The 19052-nt window shown below is 44.9% G+C and overlaps 1 protein-coding gene across 4 annotated transcripts in view; it reads right to left on the bottom strand.

Annotated features, from left to right (window-relative positions):
- The window catches only part of STAT5B (signal transducer and activator of transcription 5B), a 69461-nt gene extending 58462 nt beyond the window's left edge, over positions 1–10999 (bottom strand). For 3 of the 4 annotated variants that reach the window (XM_077853278.1, XM_077853274.1, XM_077853279.1), the window contains exon 1: positions 10854–10999. The gene's annotated coding sequence lies outside the window, so the exon portion shown is untranslated. Of the gene's footprint in view, positions 1–10296; positions 10548–10853 lie in introns of those variants that run through there. The other variant, XM_077853275.1, reaches the window with a different exon arrangement.
- Between the last annotated feature and the right edge of the window lie 8053 nt (positions 11000–19052).

Consider the following 19052-nt stretch of genomic DNA (forward strand, 5'->3'; position numbering starts at 1 on the left):
ACAATTGTGTGTGGGGGGAGAACTTTTAAGATCTACTCTCTTAGCAACTTTAAAATACACAATACAGTTAACTATAGTCACATGCTGTACATTACATACTCAGAACTTACTCATCTGGTAACTGGAAGTTTGTACCCTTTGGCCACCTTCACACAGTCCTCTACCCCTGTTTTTGGCAACCACCAATCTTTTTTTTTTTTATGAGTTTGGTTTTTTACTTTTATTATTCCACATATCAGTGAGATCATACATTTGTCTCTGACTTATTTCACTTAGCATAATGCTCTCTAGATTCATCCATGTTGTTATAAATGGCAAGATTCCCTTATTTTATGGCTAAATAATATTGTTACACATATATATCTCATATTTTCTTTTTCCATTCATTAAAAATAACTTCTTTCTTGAACACAAAGTATTCCGTTTATTATTACTTGTAATGGGAAGACACTTAGAAACCACGCATGCATGCACACACCCAGAATCCTATAACGCAGAATATGTTTTTCAATGTTTATACTTTTCCAAGCACAGTTGTGCTTTGCAATTTGCCTCTTCATTTAGTAATATATTGTAAACTTTACCTACATCATTAAATATTGTTTTATAACATGTTGAAATGGCTGAATAGTATTCCATTATATAAAATATTCAATTTAGTTCATTTATCCTCTAATGCTGAATACTGAAGTTTTTTCCAATTTGTTGCTATTTATTTATTTTTATTTATTTATTTATTTTTTTAATTTATGATAGGCACACAGTGAGAGAGAGAGAGAGGCAGAGACACAGGCAGAGGGAGAAGCAGGCTCCATGCACCGGGAGCCTGACGTGGGATTCGATCCCGGGTCTCCAGGATCACACCCTGGGCCAAAGGCAGGCGCTAAACCGCTGCGCCACCCAGGGATCCCTTGTTGCTATTTTAAATAACACTATGGGGATCCCCGGGTGGCTCAGCAGTTTAGTGCCTGCCTTTGGCCCAGGGTGTGATCCTGGAGACCTGGGATCGAGTCCCACGTCAGGCTCCCTGCCTGGAGCCTGCTTCTCCCTCTGCCTGTGTCTCTGCCTCTCTCTCTCTCTCTCTGTGCGTCTGTCATGAATAAATAAATAAAATATTTAATAAATAAATAAATAAATAAACAGGGATCCCTGGGTGGCGCAGCGGTTTAGCGCCTGCCTTTGGCCCAGGGCGCGATCCTCGAGACCCGGGATCGAATCCCACGTCGGGCTCCCGGTGCATGGAGCCTGCTTCTCCCTCTGCCTGTGTCTCTGCCTCTCTCTCTCTCACTGTGTGCCTATCATAAATAAAAAATAAAAAATAAAAATTAAAAAAAATAAATAAATAAACAAACAAACAAACAAACACTATGAGGAACATCCTTATATATAAATCTTTTAATATATTTCAGATGTCCTCTAAATAGAACTGTTAGGTCAAAAGGAATGCCCATTTCTAATTCTTTCAATACATACATCAAACTGCCTTTCAAAAAAAGTACCAATTTACAGCTGACCAATGAATATGAAGGTGTCAGTTTCCCCACATTCCTAAGCAACACTGTTTTTATTTTTTCAATATTTTTAGTTTTGTAAATCTGTTCGGTGGAAAAATCATGTAATTGTTTTATTGCATTTGATTTCTAGTGCAACTGAACATAAATTTATATGATTGCTGAGCATTTGTAACTCTTCTTTTGTTCATTTTCCCTTTGGGAGACCATCTTTTTAACTTTGATATATATTCGTTATATATTAATATTAACCCATAACCTGGGGCACCTGGGTGGCTCAGCCAGTTGTGCATCCAACTCTTGGTTTCAGCTCAGGTTGTGATCTCGGGGTCATGGGATCAAGCCCCGAATCCAGCTCTGTGCTCAGCAGGAATCTGCCTGTCCCTCTCCCTCTGCTCCTCCCCTTGCTTGGCTGGCGCGCGCACTCTCTCTCTCTCTCTCATTAAACAAACAAACAAACAAACAAACTTTATTAAAAACAACAACAGGGCAGCCCGGGTGGCCCAGTGGTTTAGCGCAGCCTTCAGCCCAGGGCCTGATCCTGGAGACCCGGGACCGAGTCCCACGTGAAGGGCAGAGACACAGGCAGAGGGAGAAGCAGGCTCCATGCAGGGAGTCCGATGCAGGACTCGATCCCGGACCTCCAGGATCAGGCCCTGGGCTGAAGGCAGCGCTAAACCACTGGGCCACCTGGGCTCCCCTCATGGAGCCTGCTTCTCCCTCTCTGCCTGTGTCTCTGCCTCTCTCTCTGTGTCTCTCATGAATAAATAAATAAAATCTTTTAAAAATAAATAAATAAATAAATACAACAATAACATTAACCCACAACCTTTTGCCATCTATGTTTGCAATGTTTTTCTTATTTTTGTCATTTATCTTTGGCTTCTGGCATTTTTTTTGACATAAGGAACTTGTTAATATTTATGCACTCACATATATATTTTTTCTTTTATGAGTTATTCCATAAAAGCCACTGGCTAGTTTTTATGTTTGCCTTGTTCAAATTTACCAACAGAACTGGAATGTATTACAAAGTTCTCTCAAACTAGAATTTCTCACATTTGGGTAATAGAAATTCAAAACCATAAATTTTGACAATGTCATATTTCTAGGACATAATTTAAAATGTGTGCTTAAGGTAATAACTTACTTAAGGATCCATTCTTCTAAAATTATGTGCTATGCTCTGGTATTGCAAAATCAAGGAATCCTGCTTCATCACAATTCAGCATATTAATTGTAGCCATGGCATTCAGGAAGTCAAATATTTTCTATTTTGTTTTGATACCTTCAGCAGTTAAGGAGGAAGATAAATCTATATGCATCACAATGAATTCAGTATTTTTATTTGATATTAAAACTCATTTCAAGATAAACTTATCTTTAAAATATGCTCAGGATAGGTTCAGAATTTCCTTATATCATTACATAATTGAAACAGTAACAACACAAAGAGGAGTATGTGCATTGCATCTGTACCTATTAGGCTTTCCATATCTTTTGAGTAAGGCTCTATAATGTCCAGTTCTCACTGTAATTCTCCCTCACTTTCTATCAGAAACAGATCACAAATTATAAAACATAAACCCACAGGGTGGACTGTTTCATTTTGTAAAGAGCTATGTATTTCTATGGATCTCTAGTTTGCTATTTTTCTCAAGCATAAAAGATTACCAAAATATTTTAGAAACATGAAGCAAAATGAAAACATAAAATTAAAATTATTTCTGAGAGAATGCTTTACCTAGTCAAATTACAAATGACTATCTTAATCTTGTAGAATGCTGCATTATAAAGTTGATAAATTCGGGGCACCTGAGTGGCTCAGTGGTTGAGCATCTGCCTTCAGCTCTTGGGATCCAGTCCCGCATCAGGCTCCTTGCAGGGAGCCTGCTTCTCCCTCTCCCTTTGTCTCTGCCTTTCTCTGTGTCTCTCATGAATAAGTAAATAAATTCTGAGAAAAAAAATAAAGCTGATTGGGGATTCTTGAGTGGCTCAGCAGTTTAGCGCCTGCCTTTGGCCCAGGGTGTGATCCTGGAGACCTGGGATCGAGTCCCATGTTGGGCTCCTGCATGGAGCCTGCTTCTCTCTCTGCCTCTGCCTCTGTCTCTGCCTCTCTCTCCCTATGTCTATCATGAATAAATAAAAAATCTTTAAAAAAAAAAAGAAATAAAAAAATTAAATAAAGCTGATAAATGTAATTTTTAGTACTTTAACAGATTAAGGGCTCAAAAGTTTCTATTTACAAATACTACAATGGAAAAAAAACAAAAACTACAATGGCATTTGTGAACGTCGCTTATTTAACACATTTTCTGCAGGTTGAATTAAGTCTCATTCTTTATAAAAACATAACAATCTGCCACAGATTATAGGCTCTGAATTTTAGACAACACAAAATAATTTCTTACAAACTTTCTAATTTACTCTTACCTCAAGGATGGAAAACCCCACTGAAGGCTTTTTAAAACTCATCAGACACAGAAGAAAAAAAAACAGCTTTAATTGTAGGATCTCACTGACACAAACATAAGGAAATTCTGAGTTATAGATACTTCACATTAAGCTTTTTCCACTGACATTGTAACTTCTGTCAACATTCAAAGAAAATTCAACCCTGGTCAAAGGTGACAGTTTGACAATCCTGGAAGACAACATCCTCTGTTTATTTGAACAAGTTTATACCCTCTGCTCAGGGAATTCGAGTTTCTCTCCTCTCTGACTTGACCTCTCAAATTCAAACTACTACACTTTAGGGTAGTGAATTCTGTCTCCAAGATTTAACTTCACAACAATCTACCTCCAAGGAAAAACACTGAGACCACTGCATATAAAAAGGAATAAATTTCTGAGACTAGTTTCTAGTTTCTGGCGTTTGCATAGCTCTAAACACACAATAATTGCTTCAGTTGCCTTAAAAATTAAACCCCAAATTAAAATTCTTAGAAATCACAATTAGTAACTCTAAAAAGCTTCAATACAGCAAGAATAGGGTCGCAAATCCCTTCAAAATAAAGTTGTAAATAAAATGAACTGGGTATTTGCATTTTCAATAAACAAATATGTTACATGTTAACTTGGTGCAAATGATCCTTTTGTTTGTAAAGAAGAGGCCAAGGAGATAGTTTATAGATCTTCTATGATATATCTGATAATGCTAGTGGCAGAACAACAAAGGACAATCTATAGTCAGAATTAAGACATTCTCTGTTTTAACATAATTTCTACCATGATTATATACTTTAGTTGGAAAAATACTTATCACATTCATAAACTAAAAATTTCTAAATACATTTTTTTCTATTAAAAATAAACAAAAGTCCATTTGGGAGCACAAATAAAGAAATATAAGCCTTAAAGACACCAAATGTTATTGCAAAGTTGCAGTTGCCTGCTCTTGTTTGCAGTGCAGTGGTTAGGAACACAGCCTACAGAGTCAGCTTGTCCTGGGTCTAGATCCAGTCTTGCCATTATTACTAGCAATATGACTTTGGACAAGTTAACTTCTCTGTGGCCATTTCTTCATCTTTCATCTGAAAATGATACTCTCTCCTTTGAGGATTATAAGTTAAAATATGGCAAGAGCTTATAACATTGCTTGGCACACTTTTAAGTGGGCAGTGTTAGGTATTATTTTTGTTATCTTTCCACTTTTAGGTTTTGGACATAATTTGAAGTAGTTTTTTTTAAAAGATTTTATTCATTTATTCATGAGAGACACAGAGAGAGAGAGAGGTAGAGACATAGGCAGAGGGAGAGGCAGGCTCCATGCAGGGAGCTTGATGCGAGACTTGATCCTGGGACCCTAGGATCACACCCTGAGTCAAAGGCAGCCACCCAGGCATCCCAATTTGAAATATTTTTAAACCAATTTTCTGATCACTTTTTGAAAGATGGAATAATTATACAGATAACTATTAACATCTTCCCAGATGAGCCCCTGATAGGTAGAGCTATAGCCCAGAGTGGTAAATAGTTGTTTTTAATACAAATAATGAATGTGGCTGTTACTGGTAACTTTGGCTTGATTTCCCATATGCAACAACAACAACAACAACAACAAAAAAACCCAACCAGGGGAAAACAAGCAGTATTAGAAAATACTTGGGTTTGTCCTATTATCATTACAGGGTAAAGCCAAATTCCCTTTACTTAGCCTGATGGGCATTGAAAATATTAGTCATCAAATTAATCCCAACAAATAACAATAATTGATTGGTTCATTGATGTATTTCCCCTTGTCTTCCCCAACCTTTCTCTAACTAGTCAGAAAGGAAAGTTTTCATATTTTCTTAGAATCTCACTGCCGCTCTCAAATCATACTCTATATCTTAGTATAATTAAAAAAATGAGTCAGCACAAGCACCTCAGAAAACTAGCAGTACACTGAATGTAGAGATACTTCACATAATAAAAATAAATCTGGAAAACATTTTTTTTTAAAAAAAGAGTGCCAAAAGCAATGGAGTAATAAATGGAGAGTGAATGTTGGAGTAGATTTTGCAAGCCAGCTTCCAAAACATAAATGTTCTTATCAATCAATATATGGTTTTTCATCTTAATAGTATTATGATACATAGATAATGGATGTAATTATTATGAATAAATCCAAGAAAGAAAATATCCAGTACGAGACAAATTATAACTTCTCCTTTATTGAATATTGAGGAGGGGAGACTGGGAGGTCAAGATAATCTGTATTAAGCTCAACTGCAAAGTGCATTATGCATAACTGTGCAACATGGTAATTGACTTTACTAATGTGATACAAAAGAAAATTTAGGAGACATAAAATGCCCCTGAGCTGCAAATATATTTGAATGCCAATTTAATTTGGAGTCTATCTCATCATTATAGTCCTTAGAATATAGTTAGTTAAGAGCCAGGAAAAGGCCACTAGCTTTAATCCCTGAAACAATACTGTATGTATTCCTTTCAAGGATATACTTCTCTTCAAGGCTCCATATAACCCATATTCCAATATTTATGTTAAAGGTGACATACCACACAAAAATTACCCAGGAGGGTCAAAGAAGAGTTTTATAGTTGAGGATGATTTCTCCTAAGTTCTACTACCATACCCTAAATTTGTTCTAGTTCTTATTTAAATTCTCCATGACATTCTGTAGGACTTAAGTGAGGTCAGAAAAACTGCTATAGTCAGGGATGCCTGGATGGCTAAGCAGTTGAGTGTCTGCCTTTGGCTTAGGGCCTGATCCTTGGGGTGTGGGGATCGAGTTCTGCATTGGGCTCCCTGCAAGGAACCTGCCTTCTCCCTCTGCCTAGGTCTCTGCCTCTCTCTGTGTCTTTCACAACTTAAAAAAAAACAAACAAAAAAAAAACACCCTGCTATAATCACTCTAATACATGGGGTTCTAGACCATATAAACATAAGCCCCAGGCAACCCTTCTTTAAAATTCTGATGTTCAAGGCTCCACAGAACACATTTCAACTCTTAGTGCTATACATTATCTAGGTACCTGGAAGAAGACAGATACCAATAGCCCCTTTTTTCTGTTAACTGCACCTTTGTTGTAAGAGTCCTTCTGAGGCTGCTATACCTTGAAGACAGTTGGGAAAAGAATCAGGAATGCCCTGCCTTCCTAACTGGGTATTCAGGCTGAGCTCAGTAAGGCTGTCAGGAAGCAAGCAGTACAATGGACAAAGATAAACGACATGTCATCTGATTCTTGTCTTTATATGTTTAAAATTAAAATGTGACAGTATCAGAAAGTTAACATGTGGACCTAATTTTGAAAATACAAACAGGAAGCACCCCCACCCCAATATTACCATTAAAAAAAAAAGGAAACCAAACCTCAAAGATACCTTCCAAGGAAGTCATGGGTGTGTCCAAAACTAACAAAAGTAATAAACGTCATCTAAAACCCTGAAACCATCAAAAGTGAGGGTCTCATTCAACCAACTAGAAATCTAACACCTGTAAATTACTCCTCTCTTTGATTAGTAAAAAGAGCATAGATTTATATTGTAAAATCTCCAAACTGACTTAAGTTTTTCAGTAACAAGGGATTATCATCATTAACAAGAAAAGATCCAATGTCAATATTCTACTTAAAATAAGGATAATTAAAAATGAGTACAATTTCAAAAAAGTTTTTTATCACTGTGATGCTCACGATTTAAATGTACAAAAAAAAAAAAACAGTCTGATCAATGGAAACTAGATTGTGAAATCTGACTTTCTTATTCCCAGAAATAAGCCTAAAACTTGTGTTTCCAACATTGCAGGGGAAAAAATACTTCCGATTTTAGAACACTTCTATTAACAAAGCTAAGATTTAAAGAAAAATTTTTTTCCTTTAACCACTACACAAAATTGGGGACACTGGTACTTTAGCGCTAACTTTTCAACATTATTTTTATTAAGTTCCGGAGTCAAAGTATTCTGACACTTTATTGTGCAGTAAAGGGATATTATTTTTCTGAAGAACTCAGTAACCTGGAATTGTCAGATATCTTTTTAAAAGATACTCAAATACTCAAGACAAATTAATAAAAACTGGAAGGTTTTTGTTTTTGCTTCCTTTTGTAAGAATAATGTGGCAATCTATACTCTAACAAGAGAGGCAAAAATGTCTCACTGGTAGTTAGAATATCCAGAAATCTGTGAACACTTTTGAGATTCATATATGTTTACAGGGCACTAGAATAGTTAAGTTTCCTTTGATTCTACCTTCAACTTGCAATCTAATCTTGCATGTTATTTACCTATTTATAACATCTTCCCTTTATAAGATTACCTCGATCACCTACCTACACAAAAACAAGTCAAATGAACCACCACAAGCACATTCATAAATATAAACCTAACACAAATCAAATAGTTTGAATACTAACACTAATATAACTTGAAAAACTTGACATCAGTACCAGAAGAGCAATAAATGGCACCCTTAAAAAAAATAAATAAAAAAATAAATGGCACCCTTTACTAGTCTTGATGTGGTTTCTGCATATGTAAATAACACTTAAAAAAAATCAATTGAGAGCCAGAAAATGAAGATGAAATGAGAAGTTGGGGCACAATAGGAAGTGCTGACCAAAATATTTATGTTGTAACACTCCAAACAATGATAGCACTTTTTCCCCCCTTTCTATCATATATATCACGAAGTACCCATGGAAGAAATATATCCACCTTAAATTTCTTAACACAATCCAAAATATCCTGTTGGCAAAAACATGAATGCTGAAAAAGCCAGGACAAGAGAGAAGGCTGGATAATTTATGGAGTTGGGTATACAGCAAAGATTTTATGTAGTTCAGCTCCAAGTTATGCAATAACCAAACTGCTAGTGATAGAAATCAACTTTTTTTTTCTGAGGTTTTGCTTTTTTGAAGAAAGCTCTCTCCAATCCTTCCCTGTGTCTCAACCAGGCACTTGAAATTTTCATCTTCTGAAAGGCTCTGGAAAACAAGTAATCTACGAGATGACACTTACCTGACCAAAGGTGTAGTGTTTTACTTAAACATGACATCATAAACTGCCAAATGGTAAATTTTTCTTAAAATCAGAAGCCCCTTCTCCCCGTTACACTATCAATTCTAACAACTATAATCTGCCATGAGATGGAAATTGGTACCAAAACAAAAAACTCAAAGCCTTGATAAAAAGTCAATCAATCAATAGGATTCCACTATCTGAAATTATCAGAACTGATCCAATGTTCAGTGTTACAAAATAAAATTAGAAAAACATGAAAGGCACATGAAATAAAACACATCCTCTCCTACTAGCTGATAAATATAAACAAATAACAAGAAAGTTGAGAAAAAAAGCAAAGTTATGCTATCTCCATTGAACAATAACAAAATTATCTGAGATAATATACGCAACAGCTGAAAGCTTATTATGGCCCAGGCGGCTATCCAAACACTTTGGAAACCTAAGATACCAGTAGATGATAAACACCATTTGAAGACTGGGAAAAAAAAAAAAAAAAAAAGACATAAACCTGTTTAATAATTTGGTGACACACTAGCCCTTCCAAGGGGCATTCCCCGAGGACATTCCAGCGACAATTAATGGAACTGTATTTAGGTAAATATCTACTGCACAGTGCTTTGGGCAGAGCACTGACCTGAGAGTCCTCAACCCGACATTTCAGCCCCAGAAGGACTGAACAGCTGCGACAACAGAGCAGGCCACTTACTCCATCTACCTGGGACCTCAATTTCCTCATTTGTACAATAAGAGAATGTAGCATAATCCCAGGGTCCTTTCCAGCTCCAACATTCTATGACCCACTTTTAGTACTATTTATCTGATACAAAGGTCTGACAGGCTCACGAGGGACAAGAACAAGAACTGGGAAGGATGCCTTCTGTTTCTGCCTTTCACATTCTTGTGGTTTTCATTAATCCCATCTTCCTAAAAGCTGGCACTTGTTTTTCTTCTTTGCCTTTTCCATCACTGCTAGCTACAAGTGTTTGCAAACGCCTCTTGCTCCACACAAGTTCTTTTCTCTTCTTTGATCAGCCTGACCATCGTGCCAGATTCCTTTAGCCTCAGACCAGCTTTTGTGACACCACGACTTGCCTTCCGACTCTCCATATCTACCCCCGACACCAGGGCTTTTTTTTTTTTTTTTTACTATCCCTGGCTAGCAAAAAAAAAAAGAAGAAGAAAAGAAAGAAAGAAAAGAAAGAAAAGAAAGAAAAGAAAGAAAAGAAAGAAAAGAAAGAAAGAAAGAAAGAAAGAAAGAAAGAAAGAAAAAAAAAAAAAACACAAAGCATGCCGCATCCCGCTGCCACACTCACCAGCCGGGGCCTGGCGGGTCCTGATGTGGGATCCCGGACCCCAGAGCCGGATCGAAACGTTCGTATTTGTTGTCTTGACTCCTTATAAGGCACTGTTCCTTGAGGCTTGCCTAACACCTCCTCACCCCACCGGGCACCCCCGGGCTCATCCCACCCCGGGAGTCGCAGATCCCCCTTTTGAAACAGGAGGCAAGGCAAGGAGCCGCCAGGGGCTGCCTGGCACCGCAACCGGGAGGCGCGGGGTGGACGCCAGCAGCCCCCTCCGCCGGCAGGGGTCGGCGCCGGGCCCTTCACACGCCCACCCCGGCACGCGCGCCCGCACCGCCCCCCCGCTCGACCCCCTCCGCCCGCCCCCGCCTCGGCACGACGCCCCTCGCGTGCCCCCGCGCCCCCCGCGCCCCCGACCCCGGCGCGCAGCCCCCGCGGCCCGGGGAGCGATGGCGGCGGCGGCGCGGCCCTGCGGGCGTCTGGGCGGCCAGGGCGCGGGGCCCCGCCCGTGCAGGCTCCCCGGCCTCGCTCCCCGGCCCCGAGCCCAGCGCTCGCCCAGCAGCTCCTACCTCGTCGGCCCTCCGGGCGCCAGCCGCCGCCGCCGCCGCCGCCCGCCCGCTCGCTGCTTCCCTCGGCCGGGCCGCCGCGCGTAGCCGCCTGCGCAGGGTCCCCGCCCGGGGTGACGGCTCCGGCCGCCGTGTCTCCTCACGCCGGGGCCCGCGGGGGCGCGCGCGCCGCTCGCGCACCGCGGCCCGAGCGCGCCCCGCGCCAGCGCGCGCCGCTTCCTGGTTCCGCCCGGCGCGCGCTCGTGAGCCCCGTGGCCCCTCGCACCCGGGCCGCGGCCGCCGGGGAGGGACCCGGAACCCCCCGGCGCGCCGGCGTGGGGGAGGGGCGGGCGCCGCGCGCGGCCCCTTGTCGCCGCTGCGAGAGGCGCCCCTCCCGGGCCCCGAGCCGGGTCCCACTGGGCCGCCAGCACATGCTGCTTTGTTTGGGTCGCTCGACCACCGCGAGCAGCGCCCGCCGCCGACTCTTGGGGTCGCGTCGACTGGCCCCCCTCCGCGGCCCGCCACCCGCCCTTCCCCCGGGCCGAGGCCCGCGTTCCGGGGCCTGTCCCTCCCAGGCCCAGGTCAGAAGTCCACCGCTGCCCCATCAATAATTATCCCGGGTTTGCTCCCTGGAGGGCGTTTCAGCCAGGGCTGCCTGCTTACCACCCGGGCGGAAAGCCTGAATGGGCACAGCAGGAGTTTACACTCGCCCAGGCCAACTGGATGCGTCCACTGTTCCAGAGTGAATGGGGGGGGGGGGGGGCGTCTGACACCATTTCCCTCCCTGGGGACTCTTGCTAGCTCCCACCAGTCAGAGCTGCGGGGAGGGAAGGACTGCTCTACCAAGAAAGGGAAGAATAAACACGATCGCCTCTGTAAGATCCAGAGGAAAGGGGTCTCTGAGAGCCTCTTCCGTGTAATGGGGAGGGGGTGTGGTGTCCTGTGAGCCTGAGTCACCCACTCTCCTCTCTTCTGGCTATATCTCTGGAGCTGGCCAACCGTTTCCCTGGCAACCCTCCAAGGGCCAGCACCAAAGCAAGACGTGTCAGATCTCCAGAAACCTAGCTGCAGGGGCAGAAGGAGGACCCTACACAGAGACACCGAGCTTTCCTTCCTCACAGTCTGAAAAATCTTCATGTCAAGAGATGATCGAGATCTGCAAGGCCCCAACTTCTCCCATAAACCTCCTTTGGCAGCTCTTCCCAGCAGCCTTCCCTTTACCTCCAGAATGGCACCAACCACAAAGATCTTTGTGTCTGTAGCTGATCACAAAGTCCTCCCTCCCCCCCACCCCCACCTAGGCAACTGCTTCTATCCCACACTTTGGGCCAACACCTGGCACAGTGCTTTGCCCAGAGTAGGTGCGGGGCACCTGGAGGTTAGAGCAGGACAGGCTGGAGCAGGAAGCTGGACGGAAACACCAGCTCTGAGCTCTCTGGCACCCCTCTGATGGTCCCTGTGCAAGATGTTTTGGCACTTGAGTATACCATATTTCTCCTTGTAAGTTTTCCCATCTGCACACATGCTGTTCCCTTTGCCTGGAATGTGGTCCTGCCCTCTAGATGTCTGCCCTCTGTCTAGGCAGTGAGAACTTCCCTCTCCCTGTCTCCCATCACATGATGTTCATGCCTTGATCGTGGCACCTCTTGTGTTGAAGGACAATGTCTTGTTTATGTATCTCTCTACCCCTGACAGCACACAATATCCCATTTAAGTCCATCCCATGCCCAGCCCAGAGCAGACACCCAATAAATATTTGAGGAACAAACCCTATACTCTAAGAATAGAAATGGAAATCAGGAGGACTGTGTAGTAATTAAGAGCAAAGAATCTAAAACCAGACTTGCTGTCAACTGCTTGAGCAAGTTTTTGGCCTAGATTTCCTCATTGTCATGTGGTGATGGTCATAGGACCTACCTTGTAGCATTGTTGTGGAATTAAGTGAGATAATACATGTATAGGACTTTGAAAGACTTAGGCACTATAGAGCTATTAACAGCAAAGATTTGCACCCCTCTTCCTAGGACTAGTGAGGTCTAGAATTCTGTCCAGCTGCCTTGGCTGCTGCTAAGTGACGGCTACAGGGTGCTAGTTAGAATGTCCTGGAGGGTGGGGTAGGTACACCTTTATTCTTGTGTCTCACAGCACATGAGGGTGGGGTAGGTACACCTTTATTCTTGTGTCTCACAGCACATGTCTGACTGACCACTATGAATCAAGCTAGATCTGGCTGGCTGTGTGCACAGACACGAAAGACGGAATGTTCTGGGTGACTACCTCAGCAAAACAAGAATGTTGTCAACCTAAGACAGGAAGGAAGGTCTAACACCTACCTCTCCCTACTTGTCAATTCAGATAAGGTGAGACCCTCTTCTCTTGGGCCTCAGGGATGTAGTTCCCTAGATGGAGGGCACACAGAACTGGGACATAACACAGAAGGAATCCGAGAAAGAAACTGAACGGGAAGCTACGATCCAGAAAGCCCTACAGAGAGCCCACATAGAAATTTCCCAGACACATACCTACAGACGCACTGACACCCACTGGAGAGAGAGTTGGTCATCTCTTAGCTGACCCTATCCTGACCCAGGAGAGAAAAAGGCTTGAGGAGAGCCTGGAATTCTGGTGGGCAGCCGTTGTGCATACATGCAACCTACTCTCACCCAGGGACTGACTCCAGCATCTTTCCCCTGCTCTCAAGAACACACATGTGGCTGCCATGGAGAAGAGAGAACAGCTCCCTGCTTCACAACTCCCTCAGCCCTGCCCAGCCACAGGGAGAACATGAGACCATTTTCTGGAAACATCATTGAAACCACAACCACAATCCCCTCTAGTCAGAAACTTATGCTCATGTGGCTTCCCTCTCCAGAATGCTCTGAACCCTGGGAATCAGGCTATTCTTGGGGACAGAAGCCAAGGAAGGACCCTGGCAGGAAATTATCTTCTTTCATAGGGGAGTGATTCCTCCTTATTAAGTCAATACAGGCATTGGACACTCAACAGACAGCAAGGCAGATCTCCAGATCTCTAGGGCCTTAGAATGGAGATTTGTCACAGCCGGTGGTTCAGGAGAGGCTTTGTCAATGCCAGAGCGTGGGTGGTGAAAAGAGCTGAGTTTTTCAATTAGATCTGGTTCCAAATCCCAATTCTGCCAACTTACCAGCTGTGTTACCTTACTTCAATTCTCTCAGGGCCTCAGTTTCCCCTTATGTGTGAGTCATGGGAAGTAAAGTATAGGCTTATAAATACATAGAATCTTTCCGGGATGCACACAAGACCCGAGTAATTGTGGTTGCTTCTGAAAAAGGGATCTGGGGGACAGGAAAGGTGGAAAATTAATTCTTCACCATTTTGAATCTTATGAGGTTTTTTTGTTTTTTTGTTTTTTTTTAGATTTTAATTATTGATTTGAGAGAAAGCATGCAAGCATGCTTGGGTGGGGCCTCTCGCTGAGCAGGGAGCCTGATGCGCAGCTCAATCCCAGGACCCTGGGATCATGACCTGAACCAAAGGCAGCCGCTTAACCAACTGAGCCACCCAGGCACCCTGGAATCTTCTGAGTTTTTGCCATGTGCTGTACTACCTATTAAAACATTAGGAAAGGACACCTGGCTGGCTCAGTCGGAAGAGCATGTGACCCCTTGACCTTGGGGTCACAAGTTCGAGCCCCATGTTGGGTGTAGAGATTACATATTTATTATTAATAATAAAACATTAGGGGCACCTGGGTGATCTCAGGGTCCTGGAATCAAGTCCTGCATCGACTCCCCGCAGGGAGCCTGTTTCTCCCTCTGTCTGTGTCTCTGCCTCTTTCTCTCTGTGTTTTTCATGAATAAATAAATAAAATCTTTTTTAAAAATAAAACATAAATAAACTTTTTTTAAAAAGAAAAAATGGAGAGACAATATTTGTGAAAGTAGCCAAGCATCATGCCTGGCTTACAGAAGGCACTTAATAAATGTGTATTTACTCTTTCTTTCCCTCAGCCCAACCCCAGGCAGCTTGCTGGGCCGGGAGTAGGTGGCGTGGCAGTGAGGTGAGGGTGGGGAGATGGGATGTGAAGGATGGATGTGCAGGTCCTTGCAGGACTCACACGGGAATTCTCACACACTCTCTGTCTTGCTCTTGTGTGCCTCACTTACTTGGGCTCCCTTCCAGCCAGAACTAAAGGAATGGCTCTCTGGAAAGCCACCTGCCTCCTGGGACAGTGTCACAGTGCCCTCTCCACTCAGAGCCCTAGGGCAATGTGGTGGTATCCAGGGAGGACAAAATTGACACAGAGGAAGGAGCAGAGTGTCACCTCAGGCAGTATCTTCCTGGCTTGGAGAATTGGATTAAGAATTCAAAAGTCAGCCCAGCTTCAGGCAAAGATGAGGCTGCTGCTGCTGCTGCTGCTGCATGGCAGGAAAGCAAGTCAGTAGCACTAGAGCAGGCAAAGGCCAGGGTGGCAGAGAGAGCCTTCTGGATGCTGTGGGTCAGGATGTGTGAAAGGGAAACAGAGGTCTGTATCAGTGCAAGGGACCCCCTGAAGTGTTGGAGCATGGGGAATCCCTCTCCTTTTTGAGGGACCTTCATTAAGCCAAAAAAAAAAAAAAGGCCAACAAATACCTATGAAGCCTCTATCATGAACCAAGCAGTGGAACATAGCCTTTCAGCAACTAGTGAAGAGCCAGAAATAGTGGCCTCAGTACAGGATTGAGAGCTACAGGAGGCCCAGGAGAAAATGCCTACCTCTACTGGCCAGGGTCCCTGAACATCTATCATATGCTAGTCACTGTGACTGAATCTTCAGAGCAATCCTAGGAGATGGGTCTCACTGTTTTCCTTTTACGAAGGAGGTAGCTCAGCCCAGAAAGGCAAACTCAGCTGCCCAAAGTCACACAGCAGAGCCAGGCTTTGTACCAGGTCCTTAGGACTCCAAAGCCTTTGTATTTTTCTCTACATCACACTGACCCCATGAAAGATGAGCAGGATGTTACCAGGTGGCCAAGGGAGGAATGGTATTGCAGGGAGGTGGAATGAAGGGGGCAAAAGCTTGGAGTGAGAGAGGCCAGGGCACTGGGGAGACTGCATGGCTTAAGAAAGAGTAAAGGGAAGGCCCAGGAGTCGGTGGATCCCAGTAGCCAATGAAGAGCAGGCCAGTAGCCAGTGGGGAGGGAACGGAGCATTGGCCTCATCTTCATTTTGGCTTTACATCTACCACTTGCCCTGTGCTGGGGAGCCACCTTCGGAGGCTGGGAGCAGGGGAACGGCAGCAAAGTTGTGGTTGGGTTTGTAACATAATGACCCAGGGAACAATGAAAAACAGACAGGGAGAAAGGAACCCCCTCTAGTCGTAACAAAAGAGAATGGCCAAGCCGTGGGGGTGGCAAGCAAGGAGAGGCACGGTCTTCTCCCACACACCCCACTGAAGGCTTGAGGTAGGGTACTTGGCTGGCTGAGGCACAAAAGATTTCTTGTTGGTCTGGAAGGAGAAGAAATGAGTGAGTAGAGGGACCTGGTAGTCTTCGTGGGAGAGGATGAGAGCCAGATTCGAGGCAGGGCTGCTTAGGACAGTTGGCAGTCCCACTTGGGGGCCACCTGTCCTCTCTCCACCCCGCAGGCAGCAGGATCTAACCCCTGCCCTGAAAAGGAAGAGCAAAGATGAGCTCCTCCCTGTTCTCCTAACTGGCGGGAAATGTGTGCTGAGCACAGACATTTTCCCTCTCACCTCCTCATCCCATAGGTGGCTCTCCCTGGGCAGGTGGATAGGGCAGCTGGACAAAGGAAGAGAGGCAGGTGTTCCCTCCCCCCCATGGGTCCTGAACCCCTCCCGCCCCTATTCCCAGAAACAGGAGATAGTCACTGTGCCTCAGGCAGGATGGCCTTGTGTTCTCTTGGTAACTTCACTGTAAACTGACTTCCCTGAAGAGTGGTGGAGGACAAGGGACAGAGGCAGGAAGGGCAGACAGGCTTCACCCAGGACCCAGCAGCTTCCTCCCCTCCCCCCAATTCACGCAGAATTACTGACTGCACACACACCCCTTCCGTAAGTCCTGCTTCCCCTAAGAAGAATGAAGGACATTCTTCAGGGACTAGAATGGGGCAGTGTTCCTACAGGTAGGTACCAGGATAGGGAGGGAATCTGGGGAGAGAAAGGGACAGTGATCCTGGGGGTGCAGGATAGGCTGAATGTGGGCCTATGGCTCCCCTTCCAAGAGTTTAGAGAGGAGGTCGACAATCCAGCAGAGGCAAGGTGGGGGAAAGCAGAATGGATAAGCCCAAGGGCTTCAATTCTCTCTCTGCCAGCAGAGATACTTCCTGGAATGCCTCCAGCTTTCTTGGGAAGGCTCTTCACCCCCACCCCGCCTCCCCTCTGCCCTCTGGCTCCCAAACGAACTCTCCTTGAAGAAGGGACTTGGAGCAGAGGAAACAAAGACATCTCTATACCACCTCCCTCTGCCAGCCCTTCCCACCCGCCAGGGACGGTTAGGTCAAGGTGACCTCAATCTGTTCTTTCCAGGGAAGGGGCATGAGCACAGCCTTCTAGGCTAACCTGGTTTCCAAGGGCAGGCTGGAAATGGGACTTGGGATGATTCTTCCCTTCCTCTGTAAATTCAAACCCACCTTCATAGAACGCACAGGTCAACAGAGCAGGGGCACGGAGTGGTGTGGAGATGGATGTGCCATGTGCTGTGCAACAGAACAGTTATGGGCTAGCCCAGCCAGAGGAGATGTCTTCCCTCTGTGGGTGTGTGCTGGGGTTGGGGGATGTCAGGAAGGCTCTACGGAGACCTGCACATGGGCTGGGCTACTGGGATCCTAGTATATACTAACTGGATCCAGCTGTATACTAACTGGCCAGACACCTGTGGACAGCTCTCCTTCCTGGAGTAACCAAAGTGGATGAAGGGGGCTCTGCCTACCTTCAAGGTTGTCACAAGGATCAGTTGAGTTAAAGGGTAGGATGACGTTTGTATACCAATGTGCCATGATTCAGTCAGGCTATGTATGTCATATGCTAACTGCAAACTAGGCTAGGGATTATTACTGCTCCTAATAATATTTTATGGTCTGTCTTCTTTTGGGGGATGTAGTCTCATATGATTTTTTTAAGATTTTATTTATTTATTCATGAGACACACACACACACACACAGGCAGAGACACAAGCAGAGGGAGAAGCAGGCTCCATGCAGGGAGCCTGACGTGGGACTTGATCCTGTGTCTTCAGGACCATGCCCCGGGCTGAAGGCAGCGCTAAACCGCTGGGCCACCGAGGTTGCCCCCCATATGATTTTTTAAAATCCTTTCTCACTCTCCATGTAATGGTGTGTCTTGGAATTGGAAATGAGGGGCAATTAACAGAGGCCAGCCTGGGACCCTAAGCAATTTCTGATCTTCCTGAACCCTATCCCATAGGCCTCAGTTTTCTCCTCTATAGTCTGGGCCCCTAAAACCACCAGAGTGCTTTGTGGTGGGAAATAGCAGAGACCAAAGCAGGGGACTGAAAACAAAAAGAAACCCCAAATTTGACATTTCCGGGTAGTTGTGTTATCCAGAGCCAAGACCACAATCACCTCTGCCCCCAACCCAACTTTGACACCCTTCCCTCTGCCACTCCCTTGGGTGGCCTTTGCCCATCCTGGGAAAGCTCCAAAGCTCCTCCTCCACCCCATTGCATCGCAAAGGGAGGACAGAGGCACAAGGAAATGGAGAGAAACCCAGACAGGACCAGAGAACCAGACAGAGCCCTGAAGAGAAAGAAGCTAAAAGAAGAGGAAAATCAAAAAGCAAGAGGAGGCAACAGGCCATGAAGGACACTGAGATTCAGGGCCTCACAGACAGAGGCCAAAGAGGAGAGAGTCAGATCTAGCCAGGTGAGCAGTGGCAGCCACTGGACACAAGGTGAGGGCATAGCATGTGAGTTCCCTGAAGGTCCTGGGGCACATCCATTTATAGGCCAACCCCTCCAGTTATGTTCACTGGCACTTCAGTCCTAGCTTTTTAGGACCCAGGACTATCTACCTTCTAGCCAAGCCCAGCCCAATCTAGCCAGATGTTTGGTGGGTGCAGCTGCCAGCTGGAGCAGCAGGCCCCTACAGGCCCTGGGGAGTAGGCTAGAGAGGCGGCTACCTGGAAGGGGGCAGGCAGGGCTCCCACTCTGGACTTGGTGCCCCCATATCACTTTCTTCAAATGCCCAGAAGAGGGTCCATGGCAAGAATGGTTCTCTGCCTTCCA

This window comes from Canis aureus, chromosome 16 (genome assembly GCF_053574225.1).
Source record: "Canis aureus isolate CA01 chromosome 16, VMU_Caureus_v.1.0, whole genome shotgun sequence".
NCBI lineage: Eukaryota > Metazoa > Chordata > Mammalia > Carnivora > Canidae > Canis > Canis aureus.